Raw genomic sequence first — 13,653 nt, forward strand, 5'->3', positions numbered from 1 at the left:
TGGAGATGTAAGTATACACTGTTGGATTGGAGAAACTGTTGTCCACAGTAATGTTTTCACTCAAGATCCTCTCTTCCACCTGAGCTACGATAAAATCGGTATTGCTAACACAAATGCATAAATGCAAGATGTGTCCACACCAGACTTTGTAAAGTCTGACTTCATCTTGTGTCAATGAACAATAAGATTAATGAAGAAATCTGGACCGTATCCTATGGCAACGGTCACTCTAAAAGTGTCTATAAGATTGGTTTAACTTTTATTTTACCGCAGTAAACAGTAACTCTGCTGCATTCCTACTGCACAACATTGAGAAAAGCCCACCACACATCAAAAATGAGCTGCTGACTTTGCCAGAGGATTTGGCTTGGGGCCCAAAGCTTCACAGTCCAATGGAGAGATGCCTGAAACAGAGCCCGTATGAAATGGAGATGAAGAAGAGAGTGTGCAGTTTGAGGAAAAGATAGCTCTGCTTTATCTTGCTTGTTTTATGGGGGATTTAGGCAACACAAATAAACGTAAATTAGACAAACTTGTGGATGAATGTTAATCTTCTTGACTTTGCATTAGTAAGAGAGGTGTCCTAGAGGCACTTTGAAGAATCTGAAATTAGTTTGAGCTGATGCTTGCTGCCTAGATTTGGCTGTCTCCATTTCAGTTACATAAACTAAATAATTCATCCCAGAAAGGCCTTTTTGCATTCACCGAGGTAACTGCAGCTCAAGCCAACAGCATCCCTGATGCTAAGAAAGAAGATTATGCAACAGCAACTCAACTCTTTACAAACTACAGGAATAATACTCTCTCCTGACCATGTGAAAGCCCAGTAAAACCTTCAACTGTTTAAAACTGGAGCGCGTGGGTCAAAGGCAAGCATTCATCTGCCAAACCATACAATCGTTAAACAACAATTTGCTGTGCAAGTTTTAATAGTCGGCAGCCATTTAAGTTTTAAAGTACTAAAAAGGAGATTCTGGTGCGGGTAAGACACCGCTGTGCCACACACTTTGAGGCACCCCATCTCTGAAGGTGGGTTAGGACCTTGTGATGGGCTGTGACAGATTGGGGTTCAACCATTGGACTCTTTGCATGTTGAAGGCCCACACCATTAGTTGGGTTGGTTGGGTGGCTGACAGGACGTTTCTAAAGACTTGGAGAGGGTCATGACCATGAAGAGTTTGCCAAGTCTCACCAACAGAGAGCATTAGAGGGCTGTATCTGAGGGCCTGGGATTGGCGGGGACCCACCAGCCAGTAGCTGCACCTACAGTATACAGACTTTAGCCTGCAGACATCACAATAGATGCTATACAACATACAAAACTGTATGTGAAAAAAATAGCAGCCATTCAAAGTTTTACCAGAGGGGATTTACGACATGTAGTGAACTGGTCATGCAATCACACCAGCAGCATACTAACCAGCACCGTCTTTTGTAAAGAACGAGACATCCGATGTCATGAACGCCTCCCTTTAAATGGCCCCTCTTCACTCTCTTGGGCAGAGTAGTGTCTTGAAGAGAAAAGAGCCAGAAGTCTGTAAAATGCTTCACTGGACTTCAATGTAGATTTCCATCTGACACATTTCCATGATGTTGTTTGAATAGGATGCATTCTTTGCCAATTGTAAGAGCTGGCAAGCGGAGTGACAGAGACGTAAAGAGAGCTAACCGACGAGGCTGGCAGACCTACATTATGGCTCAGCACTATGCTGTCACTTTGTTAAAGCAAGAGAGTAGCCTGATGGTCATCATGACACAGGCAAGATGGGCCCATCGACCCAGATCTCCTTTAAGTCTGCAGCCGGTAGGAAAATAGCTTGAAGAACACAAGAAGTGTGGAACAAATCACATACACATATGTCCTTTTACACTTCACGAGACATGCAAGCACACATTTACTGGTGTACTGGTAAAAATAAAGCCCCATGTCAAGTCCAAGAAAATGCACTCTTGCATTTGTGTGCACAAAACGTGTCTGCAAAACAAACACACACTGGAAGCTGTTAGATATGAGTTCATGTTGTAGTAAATAAGCTTCATGTGTAAGTTACTGCTGGATTACTGCATATACTGTATATAGCAGTCTAGAATCACATAATCAGCACTCCATGTAGCTAGAAATGTAGAGCAAACAGTGTGCCCGACACTTCAGACAGAAGCACGCACATCACTTTTTTGACAGCATATTTACAAGAGAGTCAGAAAGGAAAATTAAAAGTGATTCATTTTTAAAATCATAACCCTGCTTATAATATACAAATATGGCATATATTGTCATATTTTGACATATAGATAAAGTCAATGTTTTGCTGTTCATAATTGCGTCTCGATGTTTCATGATGATATAAACTTGGCTTATCTAACAGAATGTATCTGTTTCACAGCAGGCATTTTGACTCGTCATCACGGAGAAGCTACTGGTGAATTACAAACATAGATAAAGGCTCATTAAGATGATAATGTAGCTTCACATGCAAAGATAATGGCGCTTAATTGCAGCCATTTATGTGGTGTTAGTGTAAGCTATCTCAATATTGGACAGATTCGAAAGAATCTTTTTCCTATCAATTATTTCATCTACAAAAAACAAACAAACGGGGAAATAGGACAAGGTTTACCAATACAAGGATATTCCTTTACCTTTTTATTCTACTGTTCAAGTTTCCTTTTTTTATCTCAAGATGAAGTATTCTTTATGGTTAAAAATAAATAAATAAAAAAAATCTTTTCCCCCTTGCTACACATTTGACAGAACATGGAGAGTTTGAGCTCCTGATGCCCTTTGGGCGAATTCCTGACAGAAGGAAAAATCCAAGAGTTAATACTATGTTTTTCTCAGGAAGTTCCAAAGCCTTTTTCAGAAAACATCACGATGACAAGAAGAATGAGCAGAATCAATGTCTAGAAATGTAATGTAATTGCAAACTCTGGCAAGAGGACAGAAACAGAGCCACTTTTACAAGAAAAAGTCTGTATGTCTTTTTTTCTTCTCCTGGGACATGACAGGAGAAGGTAATTCCTGTCCTTTCCTTTTTCTTTAATCATATCTCACAAAACTATTACCCCCAGAGAGCAGCAGTGTGAACAGCAGCATAGCAGCTCTAGATAAGTGACAGACAAAGTGGTGTGGGGAGGAGGATGAAGGAAGAGAGCTGAAAGGAAGGTCATCTTATCAACATTTTGACAATAACACACGGCTTTGGTGAAAGCTCTTCAGAAAGGCTGCTGTAGAAGCTCTGTAAGTCTTTTTAATTTGCTTTTTCCTAAAGAAAAAAAAAAGGCTGCAGGATTTCTATGACTGATTGATGTCTGGTTGATGCTTGAGTGTACCCGTGCTTGCACAGAAACAAGTTTCATCAATTCATTCAAAGGGTGCCTCTAAAAAATTGAGAGAGGGCTGGCTGCGGTGGTGATTTGGTGTCATGAAAGAGCCCATAAAATCAAAGTGCAGGAGCATTAATTGCTCAAGAAATTAAAAAACGAGAGATAGACACTGTAGAATAAAAGTGAGCTGAGCTGAATCAGATATTCACCCTTTTGCACACAAATACACAGATAGTCTTTGTGCTGGTGGTGACTAATCACACTCAAAGCAACTAATGACTCATGCAGTTCTGGCCCAGGATTCAGATGGAGAGAGGGGTCTGGAAAGCTTCTGCCCCCTCCAGTTCAAGACTGCACACTCTGTCCTCTCACAGTGACACCATTGATCTCACTCAGAATAGGGACAGGGGTTATTCAAACCAGCTTGTTAACATGCACTGGAGAGGCCAAGGTAAACTCTGGTAAGATATGCAATAATGTGAAAGGGGGGAATTTAGATCCATCTTGAAGAATCTTTGACAAATAAGTCCAGTGAAAAGGAGACAGAGAGGAGAATTTATTTTGGGTCATGTCTTGAATTTTGTAATAACTATCAGTAAACCTTACTGTACAGTATAGGTACTCATGAGGAATCGATGTTTAATGCATGTTTCACCGATACCTAACAGATCTTATAACAGCCATCTGTTTCCTACCTTCTTGTAGTGCCATTAAGCTGCTGTGTGGCTACACTCAGCAGACCTGCAGCGGATGATCTCTGATGGCCTATTTTCTCTCTTCAACTCTTAATTCTGAGCCATTTTCTGTCACTGAAAAATGTGTGCTTTTGTTACATGTGCATGTGTAGATTTGGCTTTGTGAGATATGGTGTACGGTGGCCAAATGTGAGCACAGAAAATTATTTTTATTTAAATCCATTTAATTAACATATGAGGGAGCCATAATGATTTTACGTGTGCCCATAAATGTGTGAGAATTGAGTATTGTCACACAGCTTTCGGATGGAAATAGAAAGCATCGTGCACGAAACAGCAGCCTCAGTGGAATTATTAGCACTCCTTACTGTAAAGCACCAAAAAGATCAAATCACATCCACATCAATTGGATCCTAACCCATGTACTGGAGAGAAAAATATTCTCGTTACATCACACAAAAAATAATCTGTAAACCTGTATCTTAAATGCTAAAGTCTGTGGATAATGAGACTTTCTGTCTTCAAACATTTAAATCCTTTTACAGAAGTACCTGATTTATAATTACAAATAAAAGTTATCAAGTTGTGAAATAAAAGTTTCTCAGTTCAATGGAAACATTATCAGGTCTATTAGCAAGTCAACATCATGTGAGGAACTGATGTTGTTGGTCTCTAGTGATAGATTAGTGAGAATTAATGTGAATTAAAATGAGAATCCTCCCTCAGTGAAACTGTTTGGAGTGGAGACAATTTCAGGCTGAGGTGTGTAAAAAAAAAACTATATTGTATACATTCTTTGAAAAAAAAAATGTAAATCTACTTGGCACTCATGTCTTTGTATCTGACAGTGAGATGGACGTAGCTGGCTCTGGTTGCCGTACACTGCCCACTGCAAAATGTGGTGGTTGTGTCAGTCAGTGGCATATTTGTCTTCCCTTGATGCTCAACTGCATCACAACAAGTTGAAATTAGTTTAACTTAACGGCATGTCAGCAACAATTATTGCCTGTCACTGCTGTCCCTGGAGACACATCGCTGCTGGTCTAAAAATCAAAAATGATGAGACAGTGAATGGACAAAAACCAGAGATTTCAAATTATGTGATTAGAATTCTGATGTATACAGGCATACTTTCTACTGACTGTATGATAGTTAAGATTTAAAACTTCATGGGGTTATTAAATGAGCATTTCCTAACATTTCATGTACTTTTTTAATTATAGTTTAACTTCTCCAGTCAGAAATGGGATTCATTGTAATGCTTTTTATGTTTTACAAGAAGAACAGATACAATGTCCCATTCTAATTGTGCTTAATGTGCATCAATTTTCTGGTCAAAAAACATGCAGCAAAACACACTGTATAACTGCAAAAAGATTATTGTGTTACTCAGTTCAACTATGGGTAGTTTTCCCCTTGTCACTGACTGGTGTGAGTTGCAAACTTTGTCTGTCCCCTGTTTAGTTCAGGATTTGTCAGAGAAAATGACATGAAGAGAGCAGTATGACTTAAAGGGTTAGTTCGCCATTTTGCACATTAATCCCTGTTTTTAGGTAGTCTGGGGTGAATTATAGATGTTCTGATCACAATTTGGACATTTGGTGCTGAACGGAGCATTTAGGTATCCACTGCTGCAGCCCACCCACTTTTGCATTGAGTCAATGACCACTCAAGCAAACAATCATAAAACGGCATTAAACTTTCGTTTGAAAAGACATGGAACTCACCGTGTGGTCAGTGGTGGACAGCGATAAATTGACCCGAAAATCGCAGCGAAATGTGCCTTCTAACAGTTGTTTTAGCATTTGGTGGACCTATTTTTCCGGACACCGTTGAATAGCAGCAGCAAGACATCCAGCCACTAGGTGGCGATAGTGCGTTGTTTGTGTACAATACAAATCAATGAAGACGGACAATAATGGTAATATAACTTCTCTGGAAGCGTATTTCGCGGTGATTTTCGAGCCAACGTATCGCTGTCCACCACAGACCACACGGTGAGTTTCATGTCTCTGCAAACGAAAGTTTAATGCCGTTTTATGATTGTTTGCTTGAGTGGTCATTGACTCAATGCAAAGGTGGGGGGGCTGCAGCAGTGGATACCTAAATGCTCCGTTCAGCACCAAATGTCCAAATTGTGATCAGAACATCTATAATTCACCCCAGACTACCTAAAAACAGGGCTTAATGTGCAAAATGGCGAACTAACCCTTTAACCAAAACAACCAAGCTGCAGATGCAAAACAATCTAAATTGGGCTCAAAAGACTCAATCACATCATCCATTCATCCATGGTTGTCTTAAACAAGTTGTTAAAATGGCTTTCAAAGGGAGTTTGAAAGTTCAAATGTTTGATATGAAAATGATAGTTTAAAGCTTTGACTTAACTCAGAGGTTATGTATAAACAGATATGGGTTGTTAACAGGCTGTCTATGTGGCTGCTATGTGAGCTGATTCAGCAGAGGTTAAAGGTTAAGTGCAAAGGTTAGCTCTTAGAAACAAAGCCAAAAAAGGATCAGGTGCATGAGGCACTACTATTGTATTGACTACATTAAACGTATTGTACTACACACTCTCTCTCACACACACACACACACACACACACACACACACACACACACACACACTATCTGCAACAACAAAACAACCACACATTCCACAGAGAGACTACATTTTTATCCACAGAAAGGTGGTAAAACAAGTGAGAAACTGTTAAATGAAATGGAATAGCAGACACAAACATGGACATGCTGGTGGGACTTCAGTCAAGAATTCCTTGTTTTATTGATGTACTGAGTCTCGGGAATACCAACAAGGTAAGGAATAGAGAAAAAACGAGTACTGCCCTTCAAGTGTGTAAAACCAGTGTCAAATGCTCAGAGAGATGGAAGCTAATAGCTTATCTTAAAATCAGCAATTAACACTTCTAAAAAACTAACACAAGTGCAATGACCTCTGGACTGCAGAAGGTGATCAATCATTGTAATGTTCGTGTTGAAGAGGCTGATAAAACTTTGGTGCAGCCTTAAGTATTTCTCATCCAACTGTGAAGCCAAACATTTGCCTTCCACCAGATCTTCGAGAAGACCCCCAGGCCAAAGACAAAGAGAGGGACCTCTCTCTTTGTGTGTGTGAGCTGTTCAGCTGCGGCCTCATCTATGCTCCTGATGATTGGCCTGGTGGGCAGCTTTAGTCCCTCCCCGGCTAAAGACTGAAGCTGACTGATGGATTGGTGCGCCCAATCCCCTTTGGGTTTTGGTAGCAGGGCAGTCACTCCGCAAAAGGGTTTCAATATTCCACAGTGAGAGGGAGGCACAGTTTGAGATTGAGTCCCCATTCAGCAGCATGAAACACATTCACTGCACTTTCTGCATTTGACAGACATTTGCAGTTGGATCTTTGGACTGTGAGAATTGGGAACTGTCCAGTGCTGAAAATGGGAACAGTTTTTACTCCAGTGACTGTGTGAAGGCATTGTTATTCAAACACCTACTCCCAACTTGGCTGTAAACGAGCCACAAAGTTCAAAGACGTCATAAAATTCATACTTTAGTTCACAGTCAGGTTCAAAGTTGGATCTGCTGTTATAAAACAACAACAATGACAAAAGCTGAGCTACTCATTAATTATCCGAACAAAATCCTTACATTTTAAGGGCGGCATGCTCATAAAGCAAGAAGCATGAGGCTCTCTCAAAGGTGAGGCTTATTTTGATCATAACTTGGCTGCTATAAGTGAGTGCTGGGACTCATTTGCATTTATATAGCCCCATTCTGTTAGCTATTAACACTGTATTAGGGGAAGAATAGGACCCATAATCGCATAAGTGACATATTAGAGGCTGTATTTTCTTGCCATAAAAAATTGTATCAAACCCTAACTCTGAATTACCTTTGGCTTCTCCAAAAAATAAACTATCAACAAGGCTTTTGAAATGCATTCATATAATCGAACTGGAAAAATCTACATATTTGTGAGCAGCACGGTTGAACTGTCTCGTGTAATTTATGAACAAATGATCATTTTCATCAGATAATAACGAGAAATGGTAATAATTCTTTCCTACAGACCAAGATAACTTATCAGAACCCAAAGATAATGAATGCATAATGAGGAAACATAACATAACTTTATCAGTCAAGTTTTGTCTCTATGTTTTAAATGCTTAGGAAAAAGTTTTGTCCAGTCAAACCTGTAGATATTCATTTGGTATCCATTCAAGACAAAGAAAAACAGCAAATACACGTTATTTAGAAGCTAAAACCAGGGATTCGTTTTGGCCTTTTTGCTTGAACATTGATGTGCAATAGTTAAGAATACTTCTCCTGCTAAATGACTAATTATAATCTATTATCTTGACACAAATCCCTCTATGTCAAAGCATCTCGCATAACCCTTTTCTTGTCATCTGCCCACAAAAAGTGATTCCAGATGTCCAGACCCAGACATGATAAACAAGACTAAGGCTGCGTGGGTTCAAAGTGAGCAGCAACAGACAGAGAGGCAGCTGAACTGAGCTTGTACTCTATTTTAGAATCAGACTCTTTTCTTCCCCACAGCACCGCTCTCCGATCCCTCTGTGCGTATGAGTGCACTCATCTACGAACTCACATTAACACACACGCAACTGTATGCGTGCCGGGTCTCATGGAAGCCCACACAACCTCTCTCTGTCACACATACATACGTACCACATCCAGACAGAATGAAAAATGCATTTAGTAAACTTTCAGCTAGGTCTCTCCGCCTCATTCCTTCATATTCTCCTCTTAGCTCATCCCACAGGCACAACCTCTCCGCTTTAAACATACATTTCCTAAGCTCCAGCTCCTCTATAATGTTGCATTGCCTAGTTAATCTTGTCCTGCTTTATGCCACTGACACACAGCTGGTGGTAGGCGTATAACAAGGCCAAATAAGAAAAGGCTTGGACTCCTACAGACTGAGGTAGTGAAGGGGAACAGAATGGGCTTTACTGGGCTACAGGGGCTTTCATATTCTCAAACAATACAGCTCATTTGTCAAGGTGACCCAAACTGTTGTCCTCCTTCACTGTGATTTGTTCAAGCCAGTGTTTGTTTACAGAGCAGTAACCCATCAATATGGGATTCTCACATATCTAAACCCCTGCTATAAGCCAGCATCTTCTGCCATCATTTTCTCACTTTTGTATTATTCAGGACCAAAGTAAAGTTGGCTTGCAGACATGATGAGGTACTTCAATGTGAACCAGCCAGCAGACCCAGTAGTAATCTAGTTTCAACAGAATATCTTTGATGTAATGCCCAGGTGATAGTTCTGAAGGTGGATCAATAGCAGACCTGATTTTGGCAGTTTTTCAGCACATGTTGTCGGCTCACCTAAAGGCTCTGATTTACATAAAATCTTTCACAAACACCTGTTCATGTGTTCAGATCCGCTTCCACAGTCCCATTTCCTAACATCAACAACCTTCACCTTTGATTTCTTCTGATTTTGTCAGCTGCAGAGGCAGCTTGTGTGGACCAAAGTACGCATTCTTATGAAGGGAAGACGGGATCTCTTAAGATGAAACCGTGAAAAGGACACACTAACAAGGTTACTTGCTGAGTTGATGATTTATGTATGAACCTATATGGGCCATAAATATAGACCAATATTAAAAAGCTTTGATCTGTAAATAATTAAATATATCCCAAAGAAGTCAAATGTGTGTGCGAGTCAGAAGATGACGCCGTGATCGTGGTCCACGGGAAAATGACTTTCACAAATTGCATGTGATAAAATATCGCAAAAATGCGCGATGCGAGAGCAACCCTGAAATTCTTGATTCTTCTCTTAGTTCAAGTTACTCCAGAAGTGCATATTTTATTGCAGACATGCATTAATTCACTTAAAATTGTCCGCCAGCAGATGAGTGGTGTCAGGCGCCTCCAGCCACCCTGTGGCTTGAGCAATGACACACTGACTAAATTACTGATTTCATAAAGCATGGAAAAGAAAAACAGTTTTTCCCTGTTCGCTTTTGTTCTTACCGTATCTGAGAGACCAAGATGCGTTTTTCTTTTGGTGCAATCCTCAGGAATGCCAGTGAAAGCTGTGCGCCTCAGTGCAGGTGTTCCCCAAAGCTCCCGGTGGGTGCACAGACGGCAAACGACGAAACAAGGGTGAAACAGCACTTTGCAGAGGCAGAAGAAATCGGACTGAGTGTGTGCACGAGCTCTCCAGGTTTTTGGACTTTTCACTCCTTCCTCGGCATCACCTCCTCGCTGAGCAGCAGCCTATGCGCAGGTCATCCCGCCAGACTGATATTTGCCAGATGGGAATAGATGCACACACACTCAGAGACTCGCGCACACAGAAACAGCAAGGTGCTCCCAGCGTCCCCCTCCGCACCGGCAGCAACACCGAGGGAGAAAGGCAACATCGGTTTGAACAAAGAGGCGAGCGGTGACAGGCAGACGCAGCGCCCCCATTCAAGACGAGGATGGGAGGCGAGAGTGGGGGTGAAAAAGAGACGGGGGGTGGACTTTATGAGACCATAATCCGATTCCTACATAAACCTAAAACACTGATCTGGTGTCTGTGCATCATTAGAATTGACCCATGAGCTTACAATGACCATCAGTTGAACCCCCCCGCGCATATCCTCACGTCACCCTCTCGTGTAATCTGTTTCTGTTCATTTCCGTTAATATCTCAACTCACATATAACAAGACCTTCTATTCGGATGAGGAAAAGTAAAGATCATATTTTCTCTATCCAATCCATGCGTGCAGAAGTTAAATTTGGCTAATTCTGAGCATATTTAAGTGTCCCAACTCATCAGTGAAAACACAGCTTCCACAAGCGTTTCTCCAAGTTTGCCAAATGCCAACATCTTAGTGCTGCAGCAGAGTCAATACACATCAAACTACATAATTTACTGCATTTAATACAACTGGGAAAAGAGCTTTTTGTTGCTTATGTGAGGCTGCCTGAGCACAGGTTCAGCTCTTACATTGACTCCTGTCAGTGATAAAGTGAGAAGAGGTGCAGCAGGCTGCTCTTTGTTATTCATCAGGTCTGCAGTCTCTCATGCTCAAGATGGCTTTTTCCCTAGTGTAATTGAGACCTGGGTATGTTTTGGAATCATGGCGGACCTACCAATTAAAGTAATCACAATGACCCTAGCTGAGGCCAAGGGTTCTTTTCAATCACTCAAGTTTTGGAGAATTGAAATATTTCATTTAGCTGGTCTGTCTGAAAATAAAGACTTCTCCAAAAGGTTGAAGAAGAATTCCCATTGGTTTTAAGCTGATTTTACCTTACGTCTTTTGATCAGTTTTACTTCAGAGCACTTCATTCAAGTTTCAAATGTCCAAAGGTTTCCATGAGTTACCATGTTGAATTTTCAGGAAAGCATGCAGAGAGATATTTTTGGTTTGGTGGGGTCTTTGGTTTAAATGCTGTACATCATGCAGCTTCATTGCCTGAAACTGACACTAAGAACAGCTAAAGTTTTATGCAGACAACCCTGCTGTAAGCTCACAATCAAATGAGCATTTGTTATATTTTTACATGTTAAGGTGTTGTTGCTTGTAACATGTGCCAACACATGCTTCACTGTGCAGCAGCTGGCTGGGAATCTAAAAATGAAGCTCACTGATGCCCACAAAGCAGTCTATGAAACAAAATATCAAAGTGCAATCCGCTCACAATTTCTACAGCTTGAGTTGTCACTGACAAAACATCTAGATGAAACTGCTTGACTGCAAAGCAGAAAGACCAAAAGCCTAATATGACTGCAAAGGAGCTGCAGAAAGCTTTAACAGATGCAGCAGTCATGGTGCACCCGTCGAAACAAACAAGAAGAGTCTCTGGAAGAAGAGACTGCTGCCTCATCAAAAAAGTCAGTGTCTGAAGTATGCAACACAACATTTGAATAGGCGAGTGTTTTTTGTTTCCAGTGCCATGGGCAGATCAAGGAGGAGGTAGGGAAAGGAATAGAAAAACGCATATCAGGCAATAGCTTTTACAAGCAGAGAAGTGTCAAAGCTGACTCACCAAATATTCACTTAAAAGGGCACAAAAACTCTTGAAGACCATTATTTCTGTTATTTTTCTGTTACTAAATGTGACAAGAAAATATAAAATGGTTGCTTTCAAGTGCATTTGCTGCAGAGGGAGTGCTTCCTTCATTTTGCTTCAAAAACAGAAGAAAAAAAAAACTGCTGCCTATGGCTTCTTAAGATGCTGTCGATGAGAGGTATTGAAGTGGACCAAGACAGTAAAGCTGTGGGACATAAAACCAAAATAATGAGCAAAAAGATGGTCATAAAAAGCTTTCTAAGAGGAACTGCATGGAACTGCAGTTGAATACACACAGTTTTCCTGTGTTGTTTGTTTTACCTTTGAAAAGAACATCTTTAAGGAATGTAAAGAAGCATACTGATATCTCAACCAAGCCCAACTATTTACCCTCACTTCCTGATACATCCCATTACCTTGGAGCCTTACATGATCAGATGTCAGAATTATTTAAGGCAAAAACAACAAGTTATCAGACACATTGCAGTTTGGAGCATTGCAACTCCATCTACTGGTCCCATTGTGCAAAACTGTTTGCTTTCTCTAAATAGGATCCAAAGTCCATGTACCAAGTTCAGATTTGAGAAGTCAGAGCTTTGTAATGTTTGAAACCGCCATCCACTGGCATTAGTACCTGACTCCCTGTCAGTTTCATTTGGCTATAATGGATGATACATTGAAAATCCAATACATATTATTTTCTGAAGGTTGGTCCGAAGATCTTACTTGATATCTCAGATGGTTGGCCACGCATCTGTTAACTCTGGTAAAAAAGTGCAGGTCATTTGATAAAGCATAAAAGCAAAGTTCAGCCAGTCACACAAACTAATCAAAACTCACACAGTCAATGAATAGGATCCATATTTGTTGAAACGCCTGCCCATAACTGCCATTATACAGACTGAACTTTTGTGTTTTGGCCACACACAGAACCTGGCTGTGATATCAGAGCTCTAACAAGAATAGGTGCCTTAAATTCAATTCACTGTTTCCATGTCTGCTTGTGTGATGCAAATTTTGTCATCCGCACCAGTCCACGAGGGTTCTTCTGGGCCCTCTGCAGCCTTTCACATGCAGCTCGAATGTTTGTAACTGCCATCCTGAGCACGGTAACTACAGATGCGCTGAATCAATTTCTATTCAGAAAATAAAGTACAACAAACAAATTAGACAAGGAAGAGAAAAACAAATTGGCACTTATTTTGAGAGACTTTACAGAGAACTGCCACTATGCATACTTCTACAATGGGTTGTAAATCGATTACATTCCCATTCATAGGAAGGTCCAGCACAGCTGACCCAAAAGTATAAATAGAAATAGACATAGAAACTATGCACAGGTCTCACAATGGCACTGAAAAATACTCATGTCAACTTCAGTGATGATTGGTAGAAAATATTTTTTTTTATCTATATTAATTTAATTATTATTCTTTCAGAAAATCTGATAAATTGGAAAATCCACAAGGTTGAGGTAAAACTTCATAGGTTGTTTTGATATGTTTGATATAAGAAAATCCAATTGTGTCACGCCACGGGACTCATGTTATAAGTTTCAGGTTTTAGGTTACGTTTTGATTTTC

At 40.5% G+C, this 13,653-nt stretch overlaps 1 pseudogene; it reads right to left on the reverse strand.

The window, feature by feature from the left end:
• The window catches only part of LOC142399117 (neurocan core protein-like), a 49,875-nt pseudogene extending 39,367 nt beyond the window's left edge, over positions 1 to 10,508 (reverse strand).
• Between the last annotated feature and the right edge of the window lie 3,145 nt (positions 10,509 to 13,653).

Source organism: Odontesthes bonariensis, chromosome 14 (assembly GCF_027942865.1).
Source record: "Odontesthes bonariensis isolate fOdoBon6 chromosome 14, fOdoBon6.hap1, whole genome shotgun sequence".
In the NCBI taxonomy this organism is placed as follows: Eukaryota; Metazoa; Chordata; class Actinopteri; order Atheriniformes; family Atherinopsidae; genus Odontesthes; species Odontesthes bonariensis.